Below are 14074 nucleotides of genomic sequence, written 5' to 3' on the forward strand. Positions count from 1 at the left end.
GGGGGGCTTGTGTGCTGCTGTTAGTGCTGGTGATGGACATCCCGCTCACCCTGCCCCTCCAGAGAAATCTCTGTGTCCTGGGGACTCCACAGGGATTCCTACCTGTGGTCTGTTTCTCTAAGTTTAACCTTTTCAGACTTCAGTGGGCATACAAATCTCGTTGAAATGCAAATTCTGACTCGGTGGTTCTGAGCAGGGTCCAAGTTTCTGCCATTCTAAAGAGCTCCCCAGTGATTCTCATGCTGCCAGTCCATAGACAAACTTTGAAGAGAAAAGCTCCAAATTGCATGCACACTGGAATAGCCTGGGTTAAACAAAGTAAAACAAACACTGATGTCTGGTGCCACCCATGAGAATGATTACACAGATGTAGGGTGTGGCCTGGGCAGCGAGAACTTAAAAAGTGTCTCAGGGGAAAGACCAGGGGTTTTTGCTCATTTGTTTAATTTTTAAAATTTTACTAGAGGACACTGGAACCCGGAACCACCAGCCACGCAGGATGGGCAGTGAGTAGGGATTCAGGGGCATGGGAGGGAAGGAGTGATTGCTTCCCCTGGGCTTGTGCTGGCTCTGGGAGGCTGGAGCGCGCTGTAATGGAACGAGACTTCCCTGTTCACTCTACTTCCTGAAACTGCGGTCCCGGGGAGGGTGGGGAGATCCCAAGGCATCCCTAATAATTGGTAGTGGTGGTTTCACCTGTCAGCTCGATCATTACATAAGCGCAAAGGAGGAGGTTTGAACTGTTTTTCTAGCTTCTTGAGTCTCCCCCTTAACTCTTCTCTCCCTGTCTTCATGGCTTGTTGGGGTAGATACTGACTTTAAATTTCCTCCTTGGGAGGGGCACCAGCTGCCTACTCCCACACCCTGTCTTGCAACAACCCTTGTGATTTCACACGTGCTATTTCTTTCCAGTGCCTTAAAGTGCTAGCCAGCTCAGAACCCCCGGAACAGTGTTGCCCAGAACTGGTGAAAATGATTGATCTCCCTTGAGTTCTTCCTGCCTTTATAAGAAATGATTTCAATGTGTTAACACACTTGCTCTTATTTCTGGAGGGGAGGAGGCGACTCTTTATTAGGTTAAAGGAATTTCCTTCTATTCTTGATAGAGTTAGGAGTTTTTCTTCTTTTCTTAAAATTCTGAATATTATTGATGTCCATCAAAGGTTCTTTTTAATCCAATGAGATGGTGACATACTTGTCTGGTTAAGTTTATTAAGGTGGAGAATTACATTAAAGGATTTTCTAATGTTAAACCATCTTACACTCCTGGGAAGAATCCATTTTGTTATCTTTTTCACACATGACTGGATTTGCTTTACTAGCATTTTGTTTACCATTTTTTGCAAAAGTAGCATTTATATATAGTATTGGGTGAGATTGTCCTGTGATTTTTCTTACTTGCACTCTGTCAGTTTGGGAGTTTTGCTAAACTTATTAAATGATTCTCTTTATTTGTTCCCTGAAAGTGTTTGTATAAGACGGGAATTATTTGTTTCTTGGATGTTTGATAAGCTTGATGGTTAAACTGTTAGAGCCTGAGTTTTTGTTTTGTTTTTTTTTTTGTTTTTGGTAGATTTTAAACTGATGACTTAAATTCTATAAAAGCTGTAGTGTTCACCGATTTCAGTAATACAAATTCTCCAAGTATGGATGATATCAAGCTATAAAAAGTTAACAATCACCACACAGAATTCTTTAATACTTGATAATTGGCTTCTGGATTTCAGTGTGAGATGGCTCCAGGGCACTCATTTGAAGGCTAAGTCTTCCGGGATTTTTACTGGAATTGCATTATATTTTTTTCTAGGAGTATATTCATTTCATCTATTTTCAAATTTATTAGCATAAAATTGTTCATAATATCCTCTTGGTATCTTTTAAATCTCTACATCACATTTAACTATGTCTTTTCATTCTTTTTTAATTGAACTATAGTCAGTTTACAATGTTGTGTTAACTTCTAGTGTACAGCATAATGTTTCGGTCATACATACACATACATACGTTCATTTTCATTAGAAGTTACTACAAGATATTGAATATAGTTCCCTGTGCTATACAGAAGAAACTTATATATCTATTTTATATATAGTAGTATCTGCAAATCTCGAACTACCAGTTTATCCTTTCCCACCCCCTTTATCCACCTGGTAACCATAAGTTTGTTTTCTTTGTCTGTGAGTCTGTTTCTATTCTGTAAATAAGTTCATTTGTTCTTGTTTGTTTTTTTTTTTTTTTTAGATTTCACATATGAGTGATATCATATGGTATTTTTCTTTCTCTTTCTGGCTTACTTCACTTAGAATGCCAATGTCCAGGTCCACCCATGTTGTTGCAAATGGCATTATATTATTCTTTTTTGTGGCTGAGTAGTATTCCATTGTATAAATATATCACAACTTCTTTATCTAGTCATCTGTCAATGGACACTATGGTTGTTTCCATGTCTTGGCTACTGTAAATAGTGCTGTTATGAACACTGGAGTGCAGGTATCTTTTCAAATTAGAGTTCCCTCTGGATATATGCCCAGAAGTGGGATTGCTGGAACATAGGGTAAGTCTATTTTTAGTTTTTTTCAGGAATCTCCATACTGTTTTCCATAATGGCTGCACCAAACTACATTCCTACCAACAGTGTAAGAGGGTTCCCTTTTCTCCACACCCTCTCCAGCATTTATCATTTGTGGACTTTTGAATGATGGCCATTCTGATTTGTGTGAGGTGATATGTCATTGTAGTTTTGACTTGTATTTCTCTGATACTTAGCGATATTGAACATTTTTTCATGTGCCTTTTGGCCATTTGTATGTCTTCATTGGAGAATTGTTTGTTTAGGTCTTCTGCCCATTTTTGGATTGGGTTGTTGTTTTTTTGTTTTTAAGCTGAATGAGCTGTTTATATATTCTGGAAATTAAGCCTTTGTCAGTTGCATCTTTTGTAAATATTTTATCCCATTCCATAGGTTGTAGTTTTGTTTGGCTTATGGTTTCCTTTGCTGTGCAAAAGCTTATAAATTTAAATAGGTCCCATTTGTTAATTTTTGCTTTTATTTCTATCGCCTGGGTAGACTGCCCTAGGAGAACATTGCTACAATTTATGTCAGATAATGTTTTGCCTATGTTTTCTTCTAGGAGATTTATAGTGTCTTGTCTTATATTTAAGTCTTTAAGCCATTTTAAGTTAATTTTTGTGTATGCTGTGAGAGAGTGTTCAAACTTCATTGATTTACACGCTGCTGTCCAGTTTTCCCAACACCATTTGTTGAAGAGACTATCTTTTCTCCATTGTCTAGTCTTGCCTCCTTTGTCAAAGATTAATTGGCCAGAAGTCTGTGGGTTTATTTCTGGGCTCTCTATTCTGTTCCACTGTCCATATGTCTGGTTTTGTGTGAGGGGAAGGTGCTGTGCTTTCAGACCCCCTGATGAGACCTGTAGCCTTGGGAGAGGGGCTGTCCAAGGAGAGCTATGGCCTTAGGCAGAGCAATGTAACCTCTGCCAAAATCTTGGCTCAGTAAGGAGGGAGCCGAGAATAAATAACCTGATCTCTCTTCTTACTCCCTGATGTCTGCCAGTGTCACTCATTGGGTAATCTCAGCAAGAATCTAGCTGAAACGTAGCTGGGATGATGTAGTCCTTAGAGATGAGCCTTGTGGGAGCACAGAATAAGGAAGAGAAAGGCAACCGATGCATCTAGTGGGGCACATAGAAAGTCATCAGCATAGATTTAGCTCACTTATTTAAGTCCCTCTGCACCCTCACCCATTTGTTTTGAAGGGGATATGTTTTCCCCTAAGTACTATTTTAGCTCCATCTCATAAATTGTAAAATGAGATATATTCATTAACGTTCATTGCTAAATATTTTGTAGATTCTGTTAAGTTTTTTTTCTTTACCATGTAAATTATTTAGATGTATGTTTCTTTAATTCCCAACCATAAGCGTTTTTGGCAGTTATCTTTTAGGGACAGATTTCTAACTTAAACACATTGCAGTCTGAGACTGTGGTTTGCTTGACACTCTTGTTTGACACTTGCTTTCTGGCTTAGTCCATAATGTTCTCTGTGAGCTTGAAGTGACGGTGTATTTTGAAGTGTTTGGTTGTAGCAGTCCGTGTACTGTCGGCCCTCCGTACCCACGGGTTTTGCATCCATGGATTCAACCAACCTCGAATCAAAAAGATTCCAAAAAACTTTTGTTTCCAGAAAGTTCCAAAAAGCAAAAGTTGAATTTTCTGCACTCCAGAAACTATTTACATAGCATTTACATTGTGTTAGGTATTACAAGTAATCCAGAGATGATTTAAAGTATGTGATGCATGACTGTTTTATTGTGCTGTACACAAGAGAGATAGACACGTTGTAATTGACTGTACTTCAGTTAAAAAAAAAGTATGTGAGAGGGGAAAAAAAGTATATGGGAAGATATGTGTAGGTTATATGCAAATACTGCACCATTTTATATAAGAGACTTGAGCATTTATGGATTTTGGAATGCTTGTGGATTCTGAAACCAATTCCCTGCCAATATCAAGTGATGACGGTGTGACGGTTAGTTCCTGTTAAATGAAGTGTCTTGTGATTCAAATCTTCTTTGTCTCTACTGATTTTTGTCTTCTTGATCTGTCAATTACTGAGAGACATGTATTAAAATCTGTTATTATGAAGGTAGATTTTTTTCTATTTCTCTTTTACTTTCTGTCAACTTTATTATCACATCTGAAAAACATTATATTGGAATAATGGAATTTAGAGTCATTATTTCTTCCTGGAGAATTCAAATCTTTGTAATATGTACTGATTATGTTCATCATGTCTTTTTCTTTTTGTCTAAAAGTCTATTTTGTACACATTGCTCCCTCTGGTGGGAACAGCTTTCCCTTCTTCCTTTCATTTTATCAATTCCTGCTTCAAGTCTCAGCTCATCTGTTAGTTCCTCAAGAAAGCTTTCTCAACACCCCAGAATAGATCAGGCTTCTGTTTATGTGAAGGATTTAGCCTCTTCTTTGTCTCTTTTTAGCTAGTTCCATAATTTGTGATTTTACATTTGAGTGACTATTTGATTTCACATCCGGGTCCCTCAGCAGACTGTAAGGTCTATGACGTCAGGGACGGTGTCTGCCGGTATTCACCACTGTGTCTCCAGCATCTGCAACAGCCTTGGAATCAGCAAGCCCTCACTGAGTATTTGATGTATAAGTAGAGTGAAAGCTGACTGTAAAAGTATTGCATTTGTCTGTTAAGGCTGCTGTAACACAGTACCGCAAACTGGATGGCTCAAGCAACAGACTGTTTACCGTCTCACAGCTCTGGAGGCTGGAAGTCCAAGGTCACGGTGTCAGCAGGGCTGGTTCCTTTGAAGGCTGTGAGGGAAGGTTCTGTTCCAGGCCCCATTCCTTGGCTTGAAGATGATCATCTTTGTGTGTCTCTTCACATGCAGACCTCTCTGTCCCAATTTCTCCATTTTGTTCAACTTTAAGAAAAATTGAAGTATAGTCAGTTTACATTGTAGCTTACGGTGAAAAAGAATATGAAGACAGATATATGTATATTCATGTATGACCAATTTCTCCATTTTATAAGGACATCGGTCACAGGCCCCACCCTAATGATGTCATTTCAACTCTATAAAGACCCTTTCTCCACATAAAGTCACATCCTGAAGTATTTGGGATTAGGATTTCAACACGTGGATTTTGAGGGTACACATTTCAACCCTAACACATGGTTATAGGTTACTTCTTCTACCGGCCCCTGGAGTCTGAGGCCGAAAGGGATGGCACATTCATGATATATGCGAATATACATGGGGATATATATTTTATAGATATAATATATATGTATTTATTATAGTATTTTATATTACATTTATATTTATATTATATACAAGTATATTATATATATCATATATATTATTTCTATGCAATGGGGTTATTCTTTTGTATTCAGTGGGGGATGTATTTTAAAGGAACAAGAGCAAGGGAGAGACTCAGTGAGCAAGTGATGGGTCCAGAATGTAGACTTTCACCAAAAAGGGGTTTGCTTCTTTCTATATCTGGATATTTACTTGTTGCTTTTGTGGGATAAGCACATGGGATTTGTTCGCTTTGAACACGTAGAATTTAAAAATGAAATATTGATCCAGGGAAAGTTTCCCCCAATTTCTTACATAATCTGTGAATAAAAGAGTTCATGGTAAAACATGTTTGAGAAAGACTTCAGACCCTTCGCACTCTCAGTGTTAAAAGGCGTAGGGACATATTAAAGGCTCAGAGAAGTCTTGGCGTAGTGTGACCCGATTACATTTTTTGAACTCAGTATTTCTTGAAATTATTTTTACCAAGGAATTCCCCTCATTTTTGCATAATAATTCACCAATTACTGTATCACTTGATCAGGCAGGCTTGGGAAATGCAGACCTGGGTTGCTTCTGTGTGTGGGAGAGAGATGCTATCCCTGGTGCCTTCTTTTGATCTTTCTTCTCCTTAAATAGGGCAATTAGCTCTCTCTCTCTCTCTCTCTCTCTCTCTCCCCATTTACATTTCACCAGTGCTTAGTCCTGTCGCATTTAGGTTTCCTATGAATGGCAAACGCCCCGGCTGTGTTTTCTGGCTGCTGTCATAAGAGGGGAAGGGAGTGCTATTCATTGGTGTAAGTTTATTTACAGAGTGCTTTACAGGAAATTTATAAAGAAATCTTCCTTCATTCCCCTGCTCTTAGAAACTCTGAGCCCAACCCACAAGATCTTTTCTGGGTCACTAGGCGCCTCAGTGATGATGTGAACAGTAGTCACGCGTCTGTTGCGAGTCTCTCTTTGTTAAGATCCCACTTTTAAGAGCATCAGTAGGGTAACATTTCACTCCTGAGTGGGAGGTTGGTTTTAAAATGACAAATGAGAGAATAAAATCTGACTGATGTTAATTCCCTTACAGCTAGTGTCACAGGTTTTTTGTGAGAACCGAGAGCAGACTTATGCTAAAGCACCTGCTCCTTCCTGCATCCTCCTACTTGACATTAAGGAGGCAAACTGCTTGAGGCAACCCCCGGTCAGACAGCTAGAGTCTTCCCAGAGATGGAGAGGCCGAGGTCTTGGTGGCTGCAGTCGGGGAGCAAGTGAATCACTGCATATTGACATCAACCCGTCACTATCTGTGACACACCAGCCACTGTCATTTTCTTTAAGCAGTACCTGGATATGACTGCTTGAGATTGTCTATGGGATAACAAGACAGGTGAGGGCAAAACATGAATTCCCTGACCTTCAGCTTGGGAGCTCAGTTCTCCTTTGTTTTAGGTCCAGAAGTACAGTTCTGACCAGTACATCCCCCCAAGGAAATGAGGATCCTGGGACAGCCGGATTCCAAGGGACCAGCTGAGAATCTGAGGGAAACTCTGTGGCGAAGTTGATCCAGGAAACAGATGTGAACTTGTATGAACAGCCCTAAGGGGTTCTCTTGGGACGCATTCTCTCGAGTCCCCTTGGTTTCTGTGATTCTAGGGCCCTTTAGCTTGGAAATGAAGTAATCAGAGCAGTAAGAGCTGCCGTAAAGTGGCTGCTTGCTGTGTGTCAAGCACGCCGCCAAGCGCTTTGTTAACATGCACTGTGTCTGTCAAGCTGTTAAATAACCTTATGATGTGGGTTTTGTAATTATTTTGTAGATGTTGAAACTGAGGATCAGAAAGGCAAAGCCACCTGCTCAAGGTTGCACACAGGACGCGCACCCATTTCTGACACTTCAACCCCTGCTCTGAACACCACGTGTGCTGCCTAACTACATGTGTGTGCGCAGCGTTTTGCGAACAGAAATGCTCTCCCTGTTTGCAGAGGAGGAAACCGTGGCACAGGGTTTGAGTGACTTGCTCAAGGTCCCATAGTGGCAAGTGATGGGATCAAGGCTGGGAATCCACGAAGTCTCCAAGTCCAGTTTCTCCCCACCACCACGCTGCTCTTGGAAATCTGCTGTTTTCCAGTGTCTGCTGCTTCTGGAGAGTGTGGTCAGGGCTTGAGGTGGATGTGAAATTGAGTCAGACCCCAACTAATGACTAAGAGTACATCGTAAAGCCTTTAGAATGGAAAATTATTATTTTCGTTGTTTTAAAATAACACCTGAAAACTTCTCATCAACGAAATCTTTAGTTGAAACACAATTATCTCACTGACCTGCTCCTTAATGTTCCTCGTTGTGATAACAAACTTGATGGAATAAAATTCTAACAAAACTAAAAAATTGCCTAAAGAAAACCAGTCACTTGTGAAGCCAGAGACTGGATGCAAATGTAGAGGTGAGAGAAACAAGGAGGGGAGGGCCGCGGGCGGTGAGGAGGAGAAAGCAAAGAGCTCAAAGCCTCTGAAATGGAGCAGTAGTCTGAATGGTCGCATTAAAAACACTTCTTTGAATTAAACATTAGAGGTTTAAGAGATAAAGACAAAAATAAAAGAAAAATCCTGAGAGACTGCAGCCTGGTCAAGGTGCTCATCTTGCCTTTACTTTTTACTGATACACACTAAAACACAGATGAAATGATACACCTGAGATTTCACTCCGAATAACCCCGAGCTTGGGGTAAGTGGAGATGATGCAGGAAAACAGATGTGGGGCCGTGTCCCAGGTCTCAGTTGGGCTCCTGGGATGTGCCCCACCAGGTGTGGGTCCTCGGCTTCGTGCAGTAAAGAATTCAAGTGCGAGCCACCGTTGAGTAAAGGTAGAATTTATTCAGAGGGATACATACTGCATAGAGTGTAAGGCAAGAGAAAGGCAAGGAAAGAGGTGTGGGAGTTGGGTGCTCAGGTTAAAGTAAAAGTAAGGACATACCCCATAGACAGAGTGCGGGGCCGTCTCCGAAGGGGAGGGAGCAGAAAGGCCACTAGGCGTGGTGGTGTCAGTTTTTATGGGCTCAGTAGCTTCACACGCCTACAGGTGGGACCATTCCAGCTGCCCTGGGGAGGGGGCTGGGATTTCCAGGGATTGAGCCATCACCCATTCTTTGGCCTTTTGCGGTTAGCCTTGGGGCTGTCATGGCGCCTGCGGGCATGTTATTTGATCACGCTGTTACAATGAGCATATAATGAAGCTCAAGGTCTACTAGAAGTCAAACCTCTTAATCCTCAAGGCCAACTAGGAGGTGAATCTTCCACCATTTTGGTGTTCAATTGCTGTCATTCCTTGAGTGGGTGTGCCCTGCCCTCTTCCCTCCTGTCTCAGATATGGTAGGTAAATAAGGCCACTTGCTGACAATTGTTGACATTGGGCGATGGGTACGTAGGGGTTTATTATAATATCTTTATTTTTGTGTGTGTTTAAAAAGTTCCATAGTTAAAAAGTCCACAAATGATAAATACTGGAGAGGGTATGGAGAAAAGGGAACCCTCCTACACTGTTGGTGGGAATGTAGTTTGGAGCAGCCACTATGGAAAACAGTATGGAGATTCCTCATAAAACTAAAAATAGACTTACCATATGATCCAGCAATCCCACTCCTGGGCATATATCTGAAGAGAACTCTAATTCGAAAAGATCCATGCACCCTAATGTTCATAGCAGCGCTACTTACAATAGCCAAGACATGGAAACAATCTAAATGTCTGTTGACAGATGACTGGATAAAGAAGTTGTGGTATATTTATACAATGGGATACCACTCAGCCATAAAAAAATAATAAAATCATGCCATTTGCAGCAACATGGATGGACTTAGAGATCGTCATTCTAAGTGAAGTAAGCCAGAAAAAGAAAAAAAAAATACCATATGATATCACTCATAAGCAAAATCTAAAAATAAGAAAAAAAGAGGACACTAATGAACTCATCTACAAAACAGAAACAGACTCGCAGACACAGTAAACAATCTTATGGCTACTGAGGGAAATGATAAATTTGAGAGTTTGGGATTTGCAAATTTATATATAGAGTTAGCCTCTATATATAAAAATAGATTTAAAAAAAGCCCAGATTTCTTCTGTAGAGCACAGGGAACTATATTCAATATCTTGTAATAACCTATAATGAAAAAGAATATGAAAATGAACATATGTATGTATATGCATGACTGGGACCCTGCTGTACACCAGAAATTGACACATTGTAACTGACTGTACTTCAAAAACAAAAAGTTCCATAGTAAGTTTTAAATGTTTAAGAAACTCTGTTTCATCACAGCCAGCTAGTGCCATCTGTGGGTGATCCACGGGAACTGTCCTTTAGGGGAGGAAAACCCAAAAGGCTAAAAGCAAGCTGCAGAGTGACTAAGAAAGAAAATGCTTGCATACTCAGTTACTTCAAAGGGCTAAACAGTGGGTAGCTTATGGGTCTGCTCCTAATTTAGGAGTCAGAAGGTTGGAAATAGTACGAAATACAAACTTTCCATATCTAATTCACAGGCACAGAGCTTAACATGAGATCTGATTTGCTGCTAGTACTCACTAAATGCTCATGAGTAAATCAGTGTGATTTCCCTTAGACAACAAAGCGATTTTTACAGAAATGGAATGGGTCATATTGCAAAATTCATGGGATTGAGGTCCAAAATGTCGATTCAGACACACCAGTTAATTAAAAAGTTATGATTTCTTCATCTGTAGAAACAAATATGCTATTTGCACTTTTTCTTTTATTTCTTTCCTTCTCCCCTCCACTCTTTCCTCCCTCCTTCCCTCCTTTCCATCCTTTCTCCCTTCCTTCCATCTCTTCTCGTTTTGGACAGACCCTAGCAAATCAATAGTTTGGAGGGTCACGCAAATTCTAGTATGAATAACTTTTGACATCAGAAAATAATTTTTTCTGAAATTATCCCCACACTGATTTTTCTTAATCTTTCTTAGTTTATTACAAATTTGTAACAGCTATAGTTTTTTGGAGTTTGGTGGCTCAGGTCAGTGTTATATACTTCCCTCTCATTGGATTCTGCCCATACAGTCTACTTGCAGGGTAAACATCATTTTTAATCAGGAAAGGGGTAGGAAGACAACCATTTAGGTATCTATTTTTCCTTACCTCCTTTTTTTTTTTTAATTAAAAAAAGTTAACTTATATTTATTCTTTACGGGGAGGTAATCAGGTTTACTTACTCATTTTTAGAGGAAGTACTGGGGATTGAACCCAGGACCTTGTATATTGCTAAGCATGTGCTCTACTATGTGAACTATACCTCCCCCTTCCTCTTGCCTCTTTACCTTACCTCATTTAACCCTCACAAACTCACTGTTATGTTGGTATTTGTATTAGTTTGCTAAGGTGGCCAGAACAAATGCCACAAGTTGGTTGGCTCAGACAATAGGAGTTTATTTCCTCACAGTCCTGGAGGCTGGAAGTCCAAGATCAAGTTGCCTGTCATTTAGTTTCTTCTGAGGCCTGTCTCCTTGGATTGCAGACGGCTGCCTTCTTGCTGGGTCCATATATGGCTTTTTCTCTTCGAGTGCTTATCCGTGATGTCTCCTCCTCTTTTTATAAAGATCCTGGTCCTGTTGGGTTAGGGCCCACTCCACTGACCTCATCTAACCTTAATTATCTCTTTAAAGGCCCTATCTTCAAATACAGTCACATTCTGAGCAACTGAGGGTTAGGACGTCAACACATGAATTTTGGCGGGGGCTATAATTCAGCTCCCAATAGTGGTGTTGTTGTTATTATAATTATTATTCGATAATTTTTTTTTTTTTTTTTTTGCCAGTGATGAAGCCAAGACTTGGAGAATTTTGGCATTCTGCCCAAGATCTCATAACACGGAAGTGGCATAGTCTGGATTTGAATCTGGATTGCTTGCACGCTCTTCTCTCTCCCACACTGCTAGTGTCCTGTTTACCCCTTTCCTCGTGTGCACACTTTTCCTGTCTCTGACCTCTTCTTGATGAGCTGGCTACCAGCCCTTCAGCTCACCTACCCTTTGTTGTCTCTGAGAGATAATTCAGGTTAGATGAGGTCGGTGGAGCGGGCCCTAACCCAACAGTGACTTTTGCTGTTTTATTTTAGTACAAAATGAAGGCTTCTTAGCCTACAACTTTTACATTCAATTGTATTTATTTCAGGAATAACTGAAGGCTTTTAGTGCTCATTTGTCCAGGGAAATAAACATGTGGTAACCTAAGAGGTACATTTGAGGGGGTGGGTAACACTTTTGTCCAGATTTTCCTCCTCTGTTGTCCAGATTATTTTTTCTTAGCTGCCTTTTCAGGAGCCCTGAGCCTCCTGGTTTTCTACTTTTCTCCTCGAGACAAGCTGTCCACCAGTTTCCATCTCCCTCCATCTGCCCTCCCCATCACTCTGTCTTCCTTTGTCCTGTTCCTCCAGGAAGATGCCTGAGTCGGTCCTTTACTACGCTTTGAAGGCTCACTTTGAACAGCCCAGCAGTGGTGAATGAGCAGCTGATTCAGAAGTCTGCTGACTTCCAAGTAGTGGTGTACATCCTAGGGGAACCCCAGCACCCATCTCTTTTTTTACTTTCTTAGAATAGGAATTTTTTTGTTCCTCGTCAATAATAATATTAATAATGAAACTTCCCTATTCAAAACTGGGGATGGAGTATGCCTGTTTCCCAGTCCTCCCTTCCCAAATCCCATATGAAGAGCTATAAAAAGCTAAGTATAACAGTTATCTCGCATTTCGTTTTTCACATACATTCATTTAATCTTCACAGCAAACCTGGGAGGTAGGTAGGAATATCAGTATTTTATTAAAAATTTTTTTACTTTAGTTTTTTAAAAGTATAATTGACTTATAGTATTTTATTACTTTCAGGTGTACAGCATAGTGATTTGATGTTTTCATACATGATGGCATACCATTTGTCATCATACAAAATTATTACAATATTATTGACTATATTCTCTATGCTGTACTTTATATCCCCATGACCTATTTTATAACTAGAAGTATGTACCTCTTAATTCCCTTCTCCTATTTTCTCATCCCCCCATCCCCTTACCCTTTGGCAAATACAAGTTTGTTCTCTGTATCTTAAGTCTGTTTTTGTTTTGATATGTTTGTTTTGTTTTTTAGATTTTACATATAAGTTAAATCTTACAGTATTTGTCTGACTGATTTCACTTAGCATAATACCCTTTATGTCTATCCATGATGTTACAAATGGCAAGGTTTTTTTGTGGTTGAGTAATATTCCATTATATATATTTATATATATAAATTCTTCTTTATCCATTCATCTATCAATGGACACTTAGGTTGCTTCCATATCTTGGCTATTGTAAATAATGCTGCAATGAACATTGGGGTGCATATATTTTTTCAAATTTGTGTTTTCTTTTCCTTTGGATAAATACGCAGAAGCAGAATTGCTGGATCATGTGCTGGATCTATTTTTAATCTTTTGAGAAACCTCCATACTGTTTCCCATAGTGGGTGTACCAACATACATTCCAACAGTGCACGAAGGCTCCCTTTTCTCCACATCCTCTCCAACATCCTTTCTTGTCTTTTTGATAATAGCCACTCAGACAGATGTGGTTTTAATTGTGGTTTTGATTTGCATTTCCCTGATGATTACTGATGTTGAGCATCTTTTCCTGTACCTGTTGGCCATCTGTGTGTCTTCTTTGGAAAAATGTCTATTCAGGTCCTCTGCCCATTTTAAAATCATATACATAACATCATCTTAAGCCATTCATCTCGGCTACTGTGAATTATGCTGCAGTGAACATGGGAGTGCAGGTGTCTCTACAAGACAGTGATTTCACTGCCTTCAGATAAATACCCCAAAATGGGATTGCTGGATCAAAGAGCAGTTCTAGTTTTAATTTTTGAAGACTCTCCTTACTGTTCTCCATAATGGCTGCATACATTTACACTAACCACCCACAGTGTACAAGGGTGTCCTTTCCTCCACATCCTCAGTGACACCTGCTGGCTCTCATATTTTCATTACAGCCATTCTAACAGATGAGAGGTGGTAGCTCACTGTGGCTTTGATGTGCATTTTCTTGACGGTTAACGATGTTGAGTATCTTTTCGTGTACTTCCTGGCCATTTTGTCTTTGGAAAATATCTATTCAGTTTCTCTGCCCATTTGATTTATTTATTTTTTAAATTAACTTATTTATTTTCTTTATTGAGTTATAGTCAGTTTACA

At 39.8% G+C, this 14074-nt stretch overlaps 1 long non-coding RNA gene across 1 annotated transcript; it reads left to right on the forward strand.

The window, feature by feature from the left end:
* Positions 1 to 272: 272 nt before the first annotated feature.
* Positions 273 to 8223, forward strand: LOC116666314. The gene is made up of 2 exons (XR_004323086.1): positions 273 to 506; positions 7655 to 8223. It is a non-coding gene; the product is annotated as an uncharacterized LOC116666314 (long non-coding RNA).
* The last annotated feature ends 5851 nt before the right edge of the window (positions 8224 to 14074 follow it).

Source organism: Camelus ferus, chromosome 1, assembly GCF_009834535.1.
Source record: "Camelus ferus isolate YT-003-E chromosome 1, BCGSAC_Cfer_1.0, whole genome shotgun sequence".
Lineage (NCBI taxonomy): Eukaryota > Metazoa > Chordata > Mammalia > Artiodactyla > Camelidae > Camelus > Camelus ferus.